This window comes from Tamandua tetradactyla, chromosome 14 (genome assembly GCF_023851605.1).
Source record: "Tamandua tetradactyla isolate mTamTet1 chromosome 14, mTamTet1.pri, whole genome shotgun sequence".
Taxonomy (NCBI): Eukaryota; Metazoa; Chordata; class Mammalia; order Pilosa; family Myrmecophagidae; genus Tamandua; species Tamandua tetradactyla.
In genome coordinates, this window is record NC_135340.1 from 19,542,539 (window position 1) to 19,561,194 (window position 18,656).

At 41.6% G+C, this 18,656-nt stretch overlaps 1 long non-coding RNA gene across 2 annotated transcripts in view; it reads left to right on the top strand.

Annotated features, from left to right (window-relative positions):
* LOC143655663 (uncharacterized) overlaps positions 1-18,656 on the top strand; it is a 52,012-nt gene that overhangs the window by 5,446 nt on the left and 27,910 nt on the right. The window lies entirely within an intron of this gene.

Sequence of the window (18,656 nt, forward strand, 5' to 3'; positions counted from 1 at the left end):
TACTCTAGGATGTTTCCAGGCATTACAATAATCTATACAGGATTAAAGGACCTTGTTCTAGTTTGCTAGCTGCCGGAATGCAACACACCAGAAATGGATTGGCTTTTAATAAAAGGGGATTTATTTTGTCAGTTCTTCAGAGGAAAGGCAGCTAACTTTCCACTGAGGTTCTTTCTTACGTGGGAAGGCACAGGATGGTCTCTGCTGGCCTTCTCTCCAGGCCCCTGGGTTCCAACAACTTTCCTCGGGATGACTTCTTTCTGCATCTCCAAAGGCCTGGGCTGAGCTGCGAGTGCTGAGATGAGGAATGCCAAGCTGTTTGGCTATGCTACATTGCGGTCTCTCATTTAAGCATCAGCCAATTAAGTCAAACATCATTCATTGCAGCAGGCATGCCTCCTAGCTGACTGCAGCTGTAAATCAGCAACAGATGAGGTTCACGTACCATTGGCTCATGTCCACAGCAACAAAACTAGGTACGCTCACCTGGCCAAGTTGACAACTGAATCTAACTACCACAGACCTCTTTCTCATTTTGTGCTCCCTGTGTTCCAGTTGTTCAGATGCGCTATACAGATAGGTTGAATTAGATTATGCACTACAGAAAATTTCAGTTCCAGATCAAATAAACCTTTCTTCCATTGGTCTCAAAGAGTATGTGTGTTTCTAAAATACAGTATCTTCCTTACCCCTGTGAAACTGCTTATTTTTAAGATGCTATTGTTGGTAGAACATTTTTAGAACTTTTCATTCTTTGAAGTATTCATTCAACAAACATTTGTTGAGTACCTGTTTTGACCCAGGCACTACTGGGGATATAAATATGAAAAGGCCTAGGGTTTGTCCTCCAAGAGCTGCCTGAAGGGGGCAAGCAAGCAACCCTTGAGTCAACCTTGACAATGCAGGTAGCAGCCACTCTAGAGGAGGGGAGTGCTGGGTGCTCTGACCTTGTGGGAGTAGGGAGGACTGCTTAGAACCAGAAGGAGATAGCAAAGAATGCATGATGGTAGAGTTCAGCCTTGAAATATGAGCTGGAGTTTGCTGAGAGGCGAAGCAGTGGGAACTGAGTGCCTCCCAGGCAGAGGAAATAATAGTTCTTTGTGTAGTCACTGGGGAGTGAGAGTGTGTTTCACAGAGAGGTTAGTAGTTCACTGTGCAAGGGAAGAGAGGCCAGAGCAGAAGCATGGAGAACCTTGCCTATCATACTGAGATGATAAGAAATCATGGAAAGTTCTTGGAAAGTTCACTGGCAGCAGTGAGGAAGAATTGGGTAGGGGACAAGGCTGAGGACAGGAAGAAGTATGAGGTTCCTGAAGCTCATAGGCACAACAAGGGTAGGGGGCACCATAAAAAGTGCCAGAAGGAATATATACCTGTTACTGGACAAAGGCCATAGATTCTTCTGCCCGACTGTTGCTAAATAACCAACTCCTGAGACACCAGGGTTTCAAAGGGAGAAAGAGTTGATGACTAGATGCGTATTAGGAGAGCAGATGACCTAGCGGCCAAAAATCTGTCTCCCTGAACTGCAGTAATTCGGGTAGTTTTATTAGAGACAAGATGGGCAGTGGCTCCAGATGATATAATTAGAGGTATGATCTGATTATTGAGCATGCGCAGATTGATTACATGCTTAGTCACAGAATGTATGAAAGAAAATGGTGGAATGAGGTATAAGTGACTTGTAGGTTGAAGTCTAAGCTACTACACATGTCAGGAGGGCCCACTTTGGTTAGATCCAGTCTTGCTTATCAAGATAATTTGGGACTTGGGGTGGGTTAGTTCTGGGCTGACCCAAGCCTCATCATTAACAAACAGGGGCTATCTGTAGTGATTATAAGACTCTGAAGTTGAAAAACTGGGTTACTAGGTACAGATGAAGGTTAGTCACAAGGTTTCTGCAATCACAGGGGCAGAAGATAAGGGCTATACAACCATTATCAGAGATCAAGGCAGCTGGATTACAATTCAGAGATTTCAGGCATTTCCTTGTCTACTACCATATACCAGAAAGCAGAAAGGAATATTTATATCAAAATCAACTCTTAAATCCTGATTTTTCAGTTATATATCCCCTAAAAATTCTCAGAGGGAGTTGAAAAAAATTTTGTAACTCTCAGAAATGTGATGTAACTATCCAAAATGTGACATGGTATATATATATATATATATATATATATATACACACACACACACACACACATTGTGAAATGTAAGCCCACAGTTCCATGTGTTCTGCGAGAATGTAACAATTGAACATTTGTCATTAAGATTAAAAATGACAACCCAGTTTCCTGCACTCTTCACCTAACCAAAGCATATATTAGTCACACTGTACCCCTTTGGTTCACCCAGGTGAAACTCAATCAATAGTTAATTTAGGATGTGAACTGTGAAGGGAAGGAGTGAAGTGGCAAAAACAATGGAGCCTTCAATGACTCAAGAAATGATTATAGATCTTGGCTCATAAATTGAAGTGAAGGTAGGGGCTGAGGGAGTAGTCCAGGATAAATCCTATATTTCCAGCTTGATCATTAACTTAAAATTGTCTTCAGAGTACATTTATGAACCAAGAAGATCAGTTTCATGGCTTTGTCATCTATTTTACTCATTCCATAGAGCACGAACCAGTTTGGTAACCCACATGATGAATCACCAAATTATCTTCTAATTGGCTTTGGGATACTGTGTTAGTTAGCTTCAGTTGTCAGCTTGGCCAGGTAAGCATACCTAGTCTTGTTGCTGCGGACATAAGCCAATGGTACGTGAACCTCAACTGTTGCTAATTACATCTGCAGTCAGCTAGGAGGCATGTGTGCTGCAATGAGTGAAGTTTGACTTAATTGGCTGGTGCTTAAATGAGAGAGTGCAATGTTGCACAGCCTAGCAGCTTGGCATTCCTCATCTCAGCAGTAGCAGCTCAGCCCAGGCCTTTGGAGATGCAGAAAAAAGTCACCCTGGGGAAAGTTGTTGGAACCCAGGGGCCTGGAGAGAAGACCAGCAGAGACCATCTTGTGCCTTCCACGTAAGAAAGAACCTCCATGGAAAGTTAACTGCCTTTCCTCTGAAGAACCAACAAAATAAATCCCCTTTTATTAAAAGCCAATCCATCTCAGGTGTGTTGCATTCCGGCAGCTAGCAAACTAGAACAGATACTTACAAAAAAGGATCTACTTTCAAAGTGTAAGGATTTGGCCCCAGTAAGGATTTGGAAGAGAACATGCCCATGTCCTATTCAAAATACTTTCTTCTTTTATCTAACACTGGGAAAACATTTCATAACTAGAAAAAATTAATGAAAACTGTCTTCAACTGATTAGCCAAGGTGCTTGCTTTTCTGAAGAGGGTGGGGCCTTTCCTGTGATGTCTCTGGCTCTGTCCAGAGTGGCTCATCACTCCCCTCCCCTCCCCACCCTCTACCCCACTACCCAGCAAAAGTTCCAACTTCAAGTTGAGTCATATACACCTTTCAAGGCCCAGGTCAAATGTCACCTTTTCTATGAGACCATCCTGATACCTTCACATTCCAGACAGAAAAAAAAAATCACTGGCTATTATGACTGTGCCCCCACAAGACCGTGAGCTCTGTTAATGGAGGACTCAAATGCCATCATCCACACAGCTGGGACTCCGCACATGCTTAATCCATTTAGCTGAATTGTAGAGAATTCAGAAATGTTGTCACTGATGCTCTATCTGCCTGAGAAAGTCTAAACTTCGAGCCCACCATGAGGTGGTTATATGAGGGTGCCCAACCAGGGTGCAGGACTTCCCAGGACCTGGCAGCATCAGTAGGTGGGCATTAGGGAACACTAAAATCAAAGCAGGATGGAAAGAGAGATGGGGATTCATTTGGAGTTGGAGTTGTAAGAAAAGGAGAGGGGCTACTGGGTTGGTTTAGGAGGGAGCTTAGGGACCATGGATAAGGCATCAAAATGTCGGGGAGAAAAATCAAGTGATAGCCAAATCATTTGGCTCGTACTACATACTACATGAGTTAGAGCATTTTGGAAGAGAAGGGAATCATTAAATTCCAATAATTTTAAGGGGAAGGGAAACGAGTTGGGTCTAGCAGAACGTGATTTGGACATTTAGAGGAGAGTGGGGAAGAAATCTGAGACATAAAGGTGGAGCAAAGGGCGGGCCGCGGTGGCTCAGCGGGCAAAGTGCTTGCCTGCTACGCCGGAGGACCTCGGTTCGATTCCCGGCCCCAGCCCATGTAACGAAAACGGAGAAACAAAATACAATAAAACAAGAAAATGTTTAAAAGATGTTTCTCTTCCTTCCTTCTATCCTTCCTTCCTTCTCTCTGTCTTTCCTTTAAAAAAAAAAAAAAAAAAAAAAAAAAAAAAAAAAAAAGGTGGAGCAAACATAGTGTTTATGGAGAGGCCATTTGTGAGAGTGGGACCACCAGGCTACAGTAACAAGGAGGGGCAGCCCCTCTGTGGAAATCCTTGAAAGCATGACGAAGGGGTCATACCAAATACAGAAGGAAATAAGGGGTGCCTATGCTTTTTGAGCCAAAGAATGATCAGGGCAGCAATGTGTTAGGGAGATAATGTGACTAGAAGATTGAAGCAGATGGATCCTGGAGTCCTAGAAATGTCAGAAGATTTCAAGGATCAGGTTTGAGCTGAAGTGATGTGGGGCCATGGTTCTCAAACTAAGTCACAGGTAGCGTGCTGGGGATACTTGAAACCACCAGAGAAACAATTCCTATCTTCTTGGAACATTGGATTCATTGGGAGATTTTGGGGGAAATACTTTTATATAGAAACAAATGCACACATATATATATTACATATATACATGTAAATGCTTTTATTAAATTTAAATTCTATTAAATTTTATGTAAATCTAAAATGAGATTTTTAAGAAAACATTTTGCTTGTTTTGAGAAGATCACTCCCTTGCCGTTTGGGGTACCTAAGGGGTAAAGGGTGAACTAGTTAAGATATTCTCTGTGGCAGTGAAGGAAAAATTAAGGAGATTCACAGACTTGTCTTGGTGGGTGAATGTGAGGGTCTGGCACTGATTGGGGTAGCAGGGCCCAGAAATCTGCCTTTAGTTTGGGCCAACTATCTTACCACCACTGTCGGGTTAGCACTCAGCTTAAAGGAAAAAAAAAGTAAACTCTCAGCTTTGAACATCACCCTGTAACATTGTTTCAATATAATAACTGAATGTTCATTTATACTACACTAAAAGCTTTCACCAGCTTATGTGTTGGAAGAATGGAGGTTTTGGGTAACTAAAAATTTTTGTTATTTAAGACTTGTACTTATGGACCATGAAATCCACACGGAGAGGATTGTTAGTACAAGCAGGTATAGTCAAATAATCACTCAGATGCTAATTTTAAAGTTTTTTTCCTGGATCATCTAGACTGGACTCGTTCTTTAGCATAAAAGCTGAAGTGAAGTAGTTAAAATGAGGACAACTTGAAGAAAAGATTGGGGATAGCAGATTGTAGTATGTCATATTTACTCAGATTTTTCCAAGAACTGCAATATTTCTGTCTACTACCTCTGCTATTATGAATTATCAAAATGCTATAACACGCTTGTAAGAAAAGAGAAATATAAGATTGTATAAACTGACCTCTTTCTTCAAAAGACCTTCTGCCTTGGAGTTAGATACTGATAACCATTGTGTATTTTTAAAGGACACACCAGGGGTCAGGCAATTTTCCACCTGCTAGGAGATTGTAGACAACTTGGTAGTCAGGGTTCTAGGCCTCCTAGTTCTTTCTCTTTCCAAATATTCACCCATTCAACATGTGTTTATCGACCACCTACTTTGTTCTAGGCACTTGGGTACCTCAATGCACAAAACAATATGATGGTGGTGTATATATATATATATTGCTCTGCAAGTTTTTCCCTTTAGTTGTACATCTCAGACATCATTCCTTTTTTTTTTTTTTTTTTCATGGGCAGGCACCGGGAATCGAACCCGGGTCCTCGGGCATGGCAGGCAAGCATTCTTACCTGCTGAGCCACCATGGCCTGCCCCATCATTCCATTTTAAAGTTGACCAGCTCATTCTTTTCAAAGACTAGTCCATTGTAGAAATGTATTATAATTTATTTATCTAATCGCCTACACATGTCCATTTAGATTTTTGCCAGTTTTTCATTATTACAAATATAGTAACGGGGATTTTTTGTGTGTGTTTTGCAGCTAGTATGAGAAATTCCACCTTCTATGTGGAGAAGATTTTCGATTAGCCCTGCCTATAGGGTAGGGTAGATATCTGTCTCTGGGGCCTGGTTTTGCAAGACTAGCTACCAGATTTAAGATGAAGCTCTTCTGAATAATAAGGGCCTGGGTGGTCAGGGGAGAGTTGGAAGCCCAGATGAAGGTGGATCTTGGGGAATTTTCTAGTGAAATGCTTCTGAGAGGTGGGACACCCCTGCCTCCATTTCCCATCTCAGTATAAATGCAGACATTCTAGTGTGCTCATCGTAGCATACCCATCTCACTATAAATGCAGACATCCTAGAGGACTCCTTGTGGAAGGCAGTGAAAGGAGTGGAGCTGGGTGTTGATGCTGATGTAAGATGGAACCTGAATCAGCCGGAGTGGATGAAGCAAACAGCCTGATCCTGGGTCCCATTAACAATGAGTATCTACATTTGGTCACTTGAGATTAATTTTTTCCTTAGGGCAACTTCCCAGTAGTGAAATTTCTGGCTCTTATATATGTTACCAAATCATTCTCTTTTGGAGGTTGTACTAATTTACTCCCTCATCAGCACGGATCAGAGCCTTTCCCCCCAACATCTATGATAACAGTGGCAGTTTATCAATTTTCTCCAATCTCTGCCATTTGAAGGTGAAATGGGACACCTAATCATTGCTTTAATTTGAATTTCTTTGATCATTGTTGATGTCAAGCATCTTTTCATGTTTGTAGGTTGCATTTCTTCTGTGAAATCTTGTTTTTTTTAAATGTTTTTTTATTGTTAAATATGACATATATACAAAGAAAAGAGAAAAAAGCAATGATTTTCAAAGTGTTTCTTTTGCCCACTTTAAAAACTTAGTTTATCTTTTTTCTGTTGTTGCTGATTTATGAGTTCTTTATATATTATTAGGGATTTTGGCTCTTTGTTATATATAGTGCAAATATTATGGGGGGGGAATATTTTACTAGTTAAGCTAGATTGCTTTAATGAGTATTCTCCAGAGTCTTTATTTTTTCCTTCCTGTAACTTTCTCCAGTTTCTTATGTAACTTTACAATTTAGTAAATTTCTCAGTTATTCAAATTTGAAATAGAGCATAATAAAGATATTAATAAGTCACATTTTCTATGCAAAATTTGAAACAATGAAAATCTTCCAAAATTAGAAAATAATTACGACCCACATATTCAAAACTGGTTTGCTTAATAAATTGTAAATTGCATTTCAGTATTTTTATATGGCATTTCTTCTTTAGCAGATAAGCAAAAATAAAGGCCATCATTTTTCAGGTTTACAATTAATGTTTAAAATTATATAGTCTGTAGGAACACACCCTTGCATAAAATCTAAGAGCCCTGTATCCTATAATAACTTTTTTTTTTTTATAAAGGAATTTCTTATGAACCTCTAGAGCATTCCTTATTGTTTGAAGCTTGGGAGAAAATTTCTTCTTTCTTGGCATATTCTACTTATTGAAAGATATAGAGGCAACTCTGATAGGTCTTTGAAATGTGTTGACACTGGTTGAATTTCAGTATTAGTAGCCAATATTCATAGCCAATGAACTTAAAGATTTATTTTAGGAGGTGTGATGGTTAGGTTCTGGTGTTATCTTGGCCAAATTATGATGCCCAATTGTCTGGTCAGGATATTTTCTGGCTGGTATATTAAATCATGAGTCAGTTGATTGCATCTGTGGCCAATCACATCTGCGTTCAACTAAGGGGCATCTCCCACAGTGGAATAATCCAATCAGTTGAAGGCTTTTAAGGAAGAAGAGAGACTTTTGGCTGCTTCTTCAGTCAACGAGCCTCTCCCGTGGAGTTTGTCCAGACCCTTCATTGGAGCTGCCAGCTTCATAGTCTGCCTTGTGAATTTTGGACTCTTCCATTCCCACAGTGGCATGAGACACTTTTATAAATCTCATATATACAGATATCTTCCCTTGGTTCTGTTTCTCTAGAGAACCCTGACTAACACAGGATTGGTTCCTAGACCTTGTCAGGGTAATGTCAGCTAATTCAGTTTATATTATACATATAATTTTATAATTTTAGAAGTTATGAGATAATATATAATGTGATGTTATGATATGGGGTCAGCTGCTCCAACATACCTGGCCTATGTAATATGCATTCCAGAGGGATTGAAATTAAGAAGTAGGACATTCAGCAATCTAGCATCTATGACAGAAAATGCTAATTAGCTTCAATAGGCAAGTACATAATTTAAGCAAACAATTGGGACTACCTCCACCTTAAGTTTTGGATCTGATTATGTTCAGATCAAATAGCACTATCCCCCCCCAAATTATTTGATATGATTTCTATTATAGAAGAGAAGTTATTTTACTTTATACGGTTATTACTTGCAAGTAGAATTCTGTCTCATAGGTGAACTGCCAAATATCTCTCTAAAATAGTCACATCTCCAGCACAGAATTTTTAAAAATGTAATTTTATTGAGATACATTCACACATTATATAATACATGCAAAGACTAAATGGCTCACAGTATTGTCGCATAGTTGTGCATTCATCACCATAATCAATTTTAGGACATTTTCATTAATTACTCAAAAACAAAACAAAACAAAATAACAACATAAAAAAAAGACACAAAACATCCAAGACCCCTTACCTCCTGCCCCCATTACTGACTCCTAGTATTGGTGTGGTCCATTTGTTACTGTTGATGAAAGAATATTAAGAGATTACTGTTAACTGTACCATAGTTTGCAATGAGTCGTGCTTCTGCAATGAGTCGTGCTTAATCTAATCACCAAAAGGCTTTTAAGGAAGATCACTCTTCTTGCTTCAGCCAGCAAGGCTCTCCTGATAGTTTGCTGAGGACCTTCACTGAAGCTGCCAGCTCACCTCCTGCCCTACAGAACTTGGATTCTTACATCTCCACAGTTACATGAAACACTTTTATAAATTTTGTATTTACAGATATCTCCTGCTGATTCTTTCTTGGCATATTCTACTTATTGAAAGAGAATAAGTAGAATTCCCCATTACTGACTCCTAGTATTGGTGTGGTCCATTTGTTACTGTTGATGAAAGAATATTAAGAGATTACTGTTAACTGTACCATAGTTTGCAACAGGTAAAACTTCCCCCATATACCACTCCATTATTAACTCCTTGTAATGGTGTCATACATTTGTTCTAGTTCATGAAAGAACTTTTTTTATATTTGTATTGCTAATCACAGTCATCGTCCACCACAAGATTTATTGTATTACACATTTCCATGTTTTAACCTTCTGGGCACATAAGCGCCTAACTCTAGACTTCTTCTTTCAACCACATTCACACACAATTCAGCCCTGTTAATTATACTCACAATAATATGCTACTATCTCCTCTATCCATTCCCAGGTGTTTAAGTTTAACTGAGTTAAATATTCTGCATGTATTAAGCAATTGCTTCCCCGTCTCAAGCCTCATTCTATCTCCTGGTAACCTATATACTAGATTTTATATCTATGAGTTTACATATTATAATTAATTCATATTGGTGAAATCATACAATATCTATTCTTTTGTCTGACTTATTTCCCTCAGTTTTATGTTCTCAAAGTTCATCCATGTTGTTGTGTGCTTCCAGACTTTGTTCCTTCTTACTGCCAGGGCTTTATTTTAATAATATTTCATCGTATGTCTCTACCACATGCATTAGCTAGGGTTCTCTAGAGAGGTAGAATCAGCAGGAGATATCTGTAAATACAAAATTTATAAAAGTGTTTCATGTAACTGTGGAGATGTAAGAATCCAAGTTCTGTAGGGCAGGAGGTGAGCTGGCAGCTTCAGTGAAGGTCCTCAGCAAACTATCAGGAGAGCCTTGCTGGCTGAAGCAAGAAGAGTGATCTTCCTTAAAAGCCTTTTGGTGATTAGATTAAGCACGACTCATTGCAGAAGATGCAAATGCAATCAGCTGTGGGTGCAGCCAGCGTGGTCAAGAGTTAACTCCATGAAATGTCCTCACAATAACAGACAGGCCAGTGTTTGCCTTACCAAATAACCAGGCACCATCACCTGGCCAAGATGACACATGAACCTGACCATCACACCACATTTTGTTTATCCATTTCATCTGTTGGTGGACACTTGACTTGTTTCTATCTTTCGACAGTTGTGAATAATGCCGGTGTGTAAATGTCTGTTCCCATCCCTGCTTTCAGATCTTCTGAGTGTATACCTAGCAATGGGATTGTTGGACCACGTGGCAGTTCTCCCATTGAGTTGGTTGCCTTTTCACCCTTTTGAAAAAGTCCTTTGAAGCACAGAAATATTCAGTTTTGAGGAGGTCCCATTTATCTATTTTTTCTCTCACTGCTAGTCCAGTATAGAATTTTAGACTTTAATGTTCAGTACCCTAAAAGTATGGTCATCTGTCAAAATGATTCACTTCATACAACAAAGTTTAAGGTAAATTATTTTATGTTTTATATTTGTACCTGCAAAAGTTGTTATGAAGGTCACAAAGAATGGCACAATGGGCATATCTATTTACAACTCATAGGAGCTAAACATGAGATTACTACTGTATTTGTATTTGAAAATTAGACAGAATGAGTCAGAGGAAGCAGGGCTGTTATGTGACGCTTGTTGAAATGGGGCTTCTTGTTTACATTCGTTTACTAAAGAGCCGGGCAAGTTTGGAGCTGACAGCATCTGAAAGGGTGCGTTTGACCCTTGCTCTTGGATCTATGTCCCTCCCAACTGCAGGACCCCACCTTTCCAGCCAGATAATGCTTCTTGCCCTCCTCTTCTTGCAGCAGTCTCAGTCTCCTCTGCTTCCTTAGCATTCTCAATCTCCTCAATTGCTACAGCCTCTTCCATAACTCTGTTCTGTCACCTCAGACTACCATTCCCATCAACCTCTTCAGCTTCCCCAGCCTCGTTGCCTCTTTGCAACCTCAGGCCCAGCTTCCTTACTCTCCTTGCCTCCTCAACCTCTCTGCATCCTCAGCCTCTGACTCTTCAACCTTCTCAGCCTCTTTAGTTTCTTCAGCCTTTTCACTTCCTCAGCCTCTCGGCTTCCTCTGCCTCCTCAATTCTCAGTCCCTTTCACAGTCCGGGGCTTCCTTTCTCAGACCTCCTCTTTGGCTTCTGTGGTTTTCACATGAACCCTCTTCATTTGCTTCTGGCAGGAGGAAAGTGAGATCCTATCATCATTCTAGCACAACAGGTCTGTGAACGTGTGCACGCGCGCGTGTATGTGTGTGTGTGCACGCGTGGGTGAGGGTGGGCATGCCTTTTTGTGAGGGGGACAAGGTTTCATTTCCCTGAAGGCTCGGGTTAGAGTGGGGACTCATGGTGCTGACAGAAAAGCTCTAGGGTCGTGGGCCAAGACCCTCACTTCCAGGTGCCCCCTTCTTAGGAAACTATGGGAGGACTGGCATCGAGACCACGTGATCATTCACATCAGGGTTCCTGCTATACCAGTACCTCCTCGTCCATGCCTTGGCATTTCTTAGAGTCACTTGTGAATGACCTGGTACCAGACAAAATGGGATTCTTAGAAATCAGGCCTCAGTGCCCAGTACATGGTAAGCATTCAATAAGGATTTGCTAAATGTAGGTATGAATGAATGAATACAGTAGTTAGGATCAACTTGCTTGTAGCTCCCTTATCTTGAATCAAATCATTTGCCATATTTAAATATATTTCAACTAACTGGTAGTGCATATTTACCTGCACAAATAACATTGCTGAGGCCAACTCCAAATGTAGTTTTATCCATTTGGAGGCACATACATTTGCTGAATTCCATTCTTATTCCACAGTAAGAGCCCATTTGACAAAAGTATGTAAGGAGGAAATCTTGACAATAGGTACATTGCGAATAATGCTTATTTTCTTCTTTGTGCCTTTCTGTATTTGCTATAATAAAAATATGCACAGAAGTATTACCAAAAATGTGTTTTTGAGACATTTTGCAATGTTTTGAGGGTTTTCTTTAGTTTATACTCAAATTTAACAGCCTTACTTTCCCCTTTCCTCTCCCCAACCCAGAGACCAGCCCAGCCCTTACCTCTGCCCTGGGAAACTCCTCTCTCCTGTGCCATCCCACTTGCTTGGACCCAGAGCCCCTCTATACTTCTTGCCTCCTCCTTTCTTTCTTCCTTACCCCAAAATGGTTGCCCTCATTTCTCCTGGAGCAGCTCAGCTGCCAGAAGTCTGCCCAACCCAGCAAGGAGGTTGCTGTGGCTGCTAGTCCAGGAATATGAAAAGCTAACAAGAGCAGAATTAATCCCGTGTTTTGTTGCCATCATGTGTGCATATGTGCCCTTGGCTAGACTGTGAGCTCCCTAAGGGCTGGCTGTGTGGAACCCAGCCTACAACTCTTATGGTCCCTGGCAAATGTAGGCACTGGTTCCGTTTTAAACTTACAACAGTCTTAATTATAACATTTTTTTCCGTGGGATATACTGACCCATTTCTAATTAGACCATGAACTCCTTGATGGCAGGGCCATGTTGCATTTGTCTTCCTGTAGCCCTGTAGCCCACTGGCAGAGCCGACATATTGTGGGTACACAGTGGTGGGTGGTAAATGAGTGGGTTGTGAAACTATTGGATTACTTGAACTGAAAGGAAAATTCAAGTAAAAACTTTCAGGTGACAACATGATATAGATTTTGGAAATTTACAATTCTTTTCTCATAGGCTAAAAGTATTTTTGGGAGTAGGCCACGGTGGCTCAGCAGGTAAGAGTGCTTGCCTGCCATGCCCGAGGACCCGGGTTCGATTCTCGGTGCCTGCCCATGTATTAAAAAAAAAAAAAAAAAAAGTATTTTTGGTTATGAAAATTTTCTTGGAGTTAAAAGAATAAGGGACCCATGTTTTACTATTAGAAATAGCCAATAGCAGGTACTGCGAAGTTGGGTGACAATAGCTAGGTCATTTATCTGATAAGAGTGAGGTTGTATGGGGATATACAGTGTGGCAGATCCAGTGGGTTCTACCACACTGCACTATCCAATATTCTCGAATTTCTTACTGCTCTTTTGATTCCTTTGATAAAACCTATTTTCTTCCCTAAAGGCTTGATAGCCCTCTGCCTTTCTCCCTTCATACTTGCTTCTTCCCTCTCTTTGGATCCCAAATGCCGCTTCAGGTTTTCATTATAACTGCTTGCAGAATATATTTAAATATAATTAAAATAATGATAAAAGTTATCAGTAGCACCTTATAATTGTCTGGTGCTTCCCAGTTTACAAAGTGCCTTTGCACCCATTTTCTCCTAAAAAGCAAGTAAAACCTCTATTTAATAATTATGGAATTCAGAGACATATTCAGCTACAAATTAATCTTGCATCCAAAACTCACTTTTCTTTCCACTTTTCTCATTACTATTAATGGGATAAAGGCACCTCAAGTCCCATACCAGAAGCCTTGCATCAGATTTAATTCCTTTCTCTTCCCCCATCTCTTCTTTCTGTCACTACGTTTCATGGAGTCATTTCTTCCAAGTGTCTCAGGTTTGCCTTCTCAGGAGAGGGTAGAACTCAGACGGTTTGGTTCGGAGAGATGGCTGACATGAGGTAGGTGGTAAGGAACCACCACTACCATGGGTGCTTAACAGCGAAAGGATGATAGCTGGATAAATATTTTGATACTCTCATTACAAAAAGGATTTAAGCCAGCAAAACAAAAAAGTAAAGTAGTTCAATAGGGTTAGGAAGACTGGCTGAGACTATTTGGAGGGCATGGGGAAGGGGAGAGGATGGGGTGAGAGAGAGAGAACCCAGCCTTGAGGAGCAGCGATGGACAGGATACCAGTCAAAGTTCAGGTAGAGGGCGCGGCTTTACTAATCAGAGATGACTCTTCAGCTGCGAGCAAATGTGAGGTGATAAATGTGGGGTTGTGAGAGTTGAGGGTAAGGGGAGGGCATGTAAAGAAGCTCCCTTTGGAAGGTCTTAGAGTTTTGGCAAAGCAGGAGAGAGGGAGCAGAAGAGAGGCTGTCCGCTGAGAGGGAAATGGCTAAAAGTTGGGTGGTTAAGAGGAGAAGCACTGAAACTGCCCTGGGGGAAAGTGCTAGTTACTTAGCAAATGGTTTCATGTGGCATAAAAAAAAACCACACAAATACAGATGTTCACGATCATATTCAACTCAACAGATTAACTTTCACACAAATCTGAAAATATGCAAAAACTAGAGATCCTTAATACTGATTGAATTGTTATTTTTATTAGATGTCAGCCAGATCCTGCCTTATTTACGAATACAGCCACAAGGCTGTACATTTGTGAATGTGTTTTTCTTTTAAAGATGCTGCAGTGTGCATTGTTTTTTTTCTCACATCCTGAATCAGGCCTAACTGTGCCTCTGGCCTTTGGCCAGGCTTAGCTTTTCAGAAATTGGAAGCCTTAGGATGATATATTTTCATATTCCTCCTTTCCTCTATGGGGAGAGGACCTGAGGTCAGGCAGTCTAATGGGCTCTGGTTGCTTCCGTGATGTGGTCCTAGCCCCACCAAGGGCTGGGCTTTGTTGAGACACAAAAATCACATTTTTCTAACACTGTATTTGAAAGACAGCTTGCTGAATTGACTGCGATCAGTGGCTACCTCTTAGCTCTGAACACCACTTGGAGCCCCCTGGCATTCGTACAGATACTCCTGTAAGCCAAACCTCAAGGTCAGCCTGGCCTAACCTGTCCATCAGTACAACCTCTCCCTAAAGTTTCAGTGTCGACCTTCCCATTCTGCTCTGATATTTCCTTCTTCCAGAGACATCACTGGACTGAACCCTCCTGCTAACCCTCTCCATCTTGCCCCAGATTTTCCTTTCCAGTGTAAACAGTCTCCTAAACTGTCCACCTGTTTGCTAACACCCTACCTCCTTTTTCTCTCCTGAGGATATGTCCTATCTCTAACAAACATGGAGCTGGGGGTGGGCAAAGGGTGGGCTTAGTCTTCCTGCTCCTCATTACTGCCTCCTGACCCAAACAACATGCCAGTGTGCCCATTCTCCATCTCATTGTGTCTCCTGAGCATTTCTCCACATTCACCGAAGACTTCGACATTTGGTCTACAGATTTTTCTCATCCTGCCACTATCCTGGACAATTTCAACATTCATGTGATCAGCCCCATCAACTCTGCTCTGATGGTCTTTTACCTTCCCCTCCACTCCACTTTGGCTGCCCATCCCATGGTCACTAACTTGTATGTTGTCATTGACCAAGACTGTCCCATCTATGTAATCTTAAGCTTCAGAAGTATATCTATGTTTATCATACTTCAGGATAGAAAATCTTCCACTCACCTATTCCCAGTTTCCAACCTCACACAGCCCTTGATCATGTGCTCCTTTCTGCATTTACTTCCCTCTTTGATCCAATACTCACAGCCATTATTTCAATCATTCTTTCCCCATCAATCTTCTTAGCCCCTTGTTTCTTCCTTGAACTCACTCAGCAAAATCCTACACTAGAGCAATCTTCATCATTCAACTTCTCTAGTTCTATTTCTGGGCTTTTTTGCATTGCTGGTGATCATTATGATCTTTCTGCCTGACAATTCCTAAACATGTTTAGGGAACTTTTCCCACTCCTCTTATTTTTCAAACCCTCTACCTCAAATTCCACCCACTCTCAACAGAAGGCCTTTAGAAAGGTGTTTCTTTTTCACTAAGGATATTGAAGCTATAATGTAAGGTGTCTCTCAACTTCCTCTTTTGGGACCTAGTTTATCTCCACATGGCTCCCATCTTTCCAACTTCCCCCTCCTAGGGAAAGAGTGACTAACTCCTGTTTATTACAGCTTTGGATCTTATTCTTCCCATCTCCAACTGTACCTTTACTCTAAGCCCATAAACTTGTTCAAAACTTTCCCATATGAAAATCAGACCAAATAAAAAACCTTGCTATCATTCTCTCTCTCTTCTTTTCCCTTTACAGGCAAACTTCCTGTTAAGCCTGAATTAGTTGTCTTCATTTTCTTACATCACGTTTCCTCCTCAACCCTCCATAATCTGGCTTCTGCTCTCATCACTCCACATTTAAACAGTGAGTCATCAGCTGAGCCCCATGAAGACAAAATAAATTTCTTTCTTCATTTTGCTTGTCCTTTTTGAGCCATTTGATTCTGCTGGGTTTCCCCTCCTTCCTTGTGTTCTCCAGTGTATCTTTCTTCTTTGCTACTAAATCTCAGGGAGCTCTTTTTTGAGTTCCCTTTGGACTCTCATTCTCTAAATGCCAAACCTCCCTTGGTTACTCTGTACTGTGATCTTCTCTATGTGCTTTTCCTGGGTGACCCCACTTGCTTTCATTTCATGGGTATAGTTATCAGGGATATATTAGCAATTAGCATGCTTCTAGTTCCCGTTCAGGCTGCTGAGTTTTACACCATATGCCCAACTTTGCCCCCTGCACACCCCCATTTGCGTGTCCCTCAGGTATCTCAGACTCAACCTCATCCTATCAGAATTCCTATCTTTTCAGCCAAACTTCTTTCTCTTTGAATACTGCCATCATCCAGAATCCCAGTCTCTTGCCCCCAGTTTCAGTAGTGGTCAATTCAACAAGATAGAGGAATTTTTATTCATTAGAATCCCAGGGTCTCAGGGGATGCAGAATGGCTAGGTAGGGCCGCTTTCCCTGAGACAATTAGTGGGTTTCACAGTTGGGAGTGGGGGGACCACCTGGAAGGAACGGAGCTTAGGGAGCTGGCTCCATGAGGGAAGAATAGCTATGGGAAATACTTCCAATCTTAGGTAAACTTATCTGAGCATCACCAAGTGCTGAGGGTAATTGGAGTATTTGAAGAAAAGGAACAGTGTTTGTCTATGTCAGAACAGATCTGAAAAGAGATGGCAACTCAGAGAGCAACAGGAAAAGGAAAAGTCCGACACAGTAAGAGTGAAGTGTGTGAGGGAGGGGCAGGTTTACCTGGGTCTCTGAGGCCCCAAATGACTGTAGGTTATACAGGTACCTTTATGGTTCTAGCTCTGTAATGTCTTTCCAACCTTTTCTTCTTTTCCTCAATAGCCTCCAGGTACTGCCCACCCCATGCCTTGTCTAAAAAACAGATCATTGGCTTTTTTAACTTTGTGACATCAAGTTAAAAATTCCTTAGCTCCTCAAACAAGATCCTTCAAGATATGGTCCTTGTTTGCTACCTAGCCTCATTTCTTGCTATCGCCTACACATTCTTTTTGTTCCAGCTGCATGGAAGGTCTTCCAGCACTTCAAAAGTGTCAGGTCTTTATATAGGGGTATCATGCTCCTGTACTTGGAGTATCTATCCCAACTTCTCCCCAACACCATTCATTCTTTCATTTCCACTTGTCCTTCAAAACTCAGCTCAAGCACCTTTTCCCAGAAGGCTTCTACAACCCCAGTCTGATTTCTGATAGTCTTTTCTGTAGAATTTTTCGACCTCCTACATATAACACTAATATACCCTTTATTACACCTCACTGGAATCAGTTAACTTGCCTCTCCTCTTCAGTAGACTGGGTACTTGATGAAGGCAGGTCCCAATCTATAAGGTTTTCTATTCCCAATGTCTAGCTCATAAACAGCACTCGATATTTCTAAATGAATAATTAAAAGTTACTTATGATGAAAGTTTTAAAGTGGTAGGCTATTTAGCCTGAAACGTGTTCTTTTAAAATTTGAACAGGTCACTTAATTGTCTTGTTTCACATGGTAGAAGTAGATCACATTCCTGATGGCAAGCACAATGTTGCTGGCCCATTTCCCAGTGAGAAAATCTGGACATTTAGGAGTGCATCTCTGTGACATACCACCAGGCCACATATGAGCTCAAGCAGCCTGTATCTGCAGAACTGTCTAGATGAGTTGCTTTTCCTGGTTTTGGCCAACACTGTACCTATAGCCTCTAAAAAAGAAGATGATTATGCTATTTCTCTTTAGGTTAAGGAGTGCCTGGAGTATGCTTATCTATGTAGATGTGCTTGTGTGCTTACATTCATGCGTGGGAGAGGAAGGAGACAATGGGTGCATCACTTCTTCAGAGATGCCTTCCCTGAACTCCTTGAGGGAAATATGAAACATCACAAACATTTCACCTTCTCATAGCACCTTATTCTCCTTTACACTGATTGCAACTTCCCTTGCATTCCCGGGATTGATTAATGTCTCTGTCCACCGCTAGACTATATTCTACCCGAGGTAAGAAGCCAGACACGTTCCTTTTCACCCCTGTGATCCTTCTGACCAGTAGGATGCCTGAGGCATAACAGGTATTCAACAAACACTTCTTCGACAAGCGTTCCTGGACCCCGGGGGAGTACCAAGGCCTACCCACGGAGCACAGCCCGCTGCGGAACCCACTCCCCAGCCCGCACTAACGCGCCGCCCTCAGCGGCCGAGGGGAGGCGGGGCGGGCGCGACGCGCAGCGCGCGGGCGGGTAAGCTCTCGCCCCGACAGTTCTCCGGCGCGCGTGGGCGCGGCCCGGGCCGGAGGTGGAGGGGGGGGGCGGGAA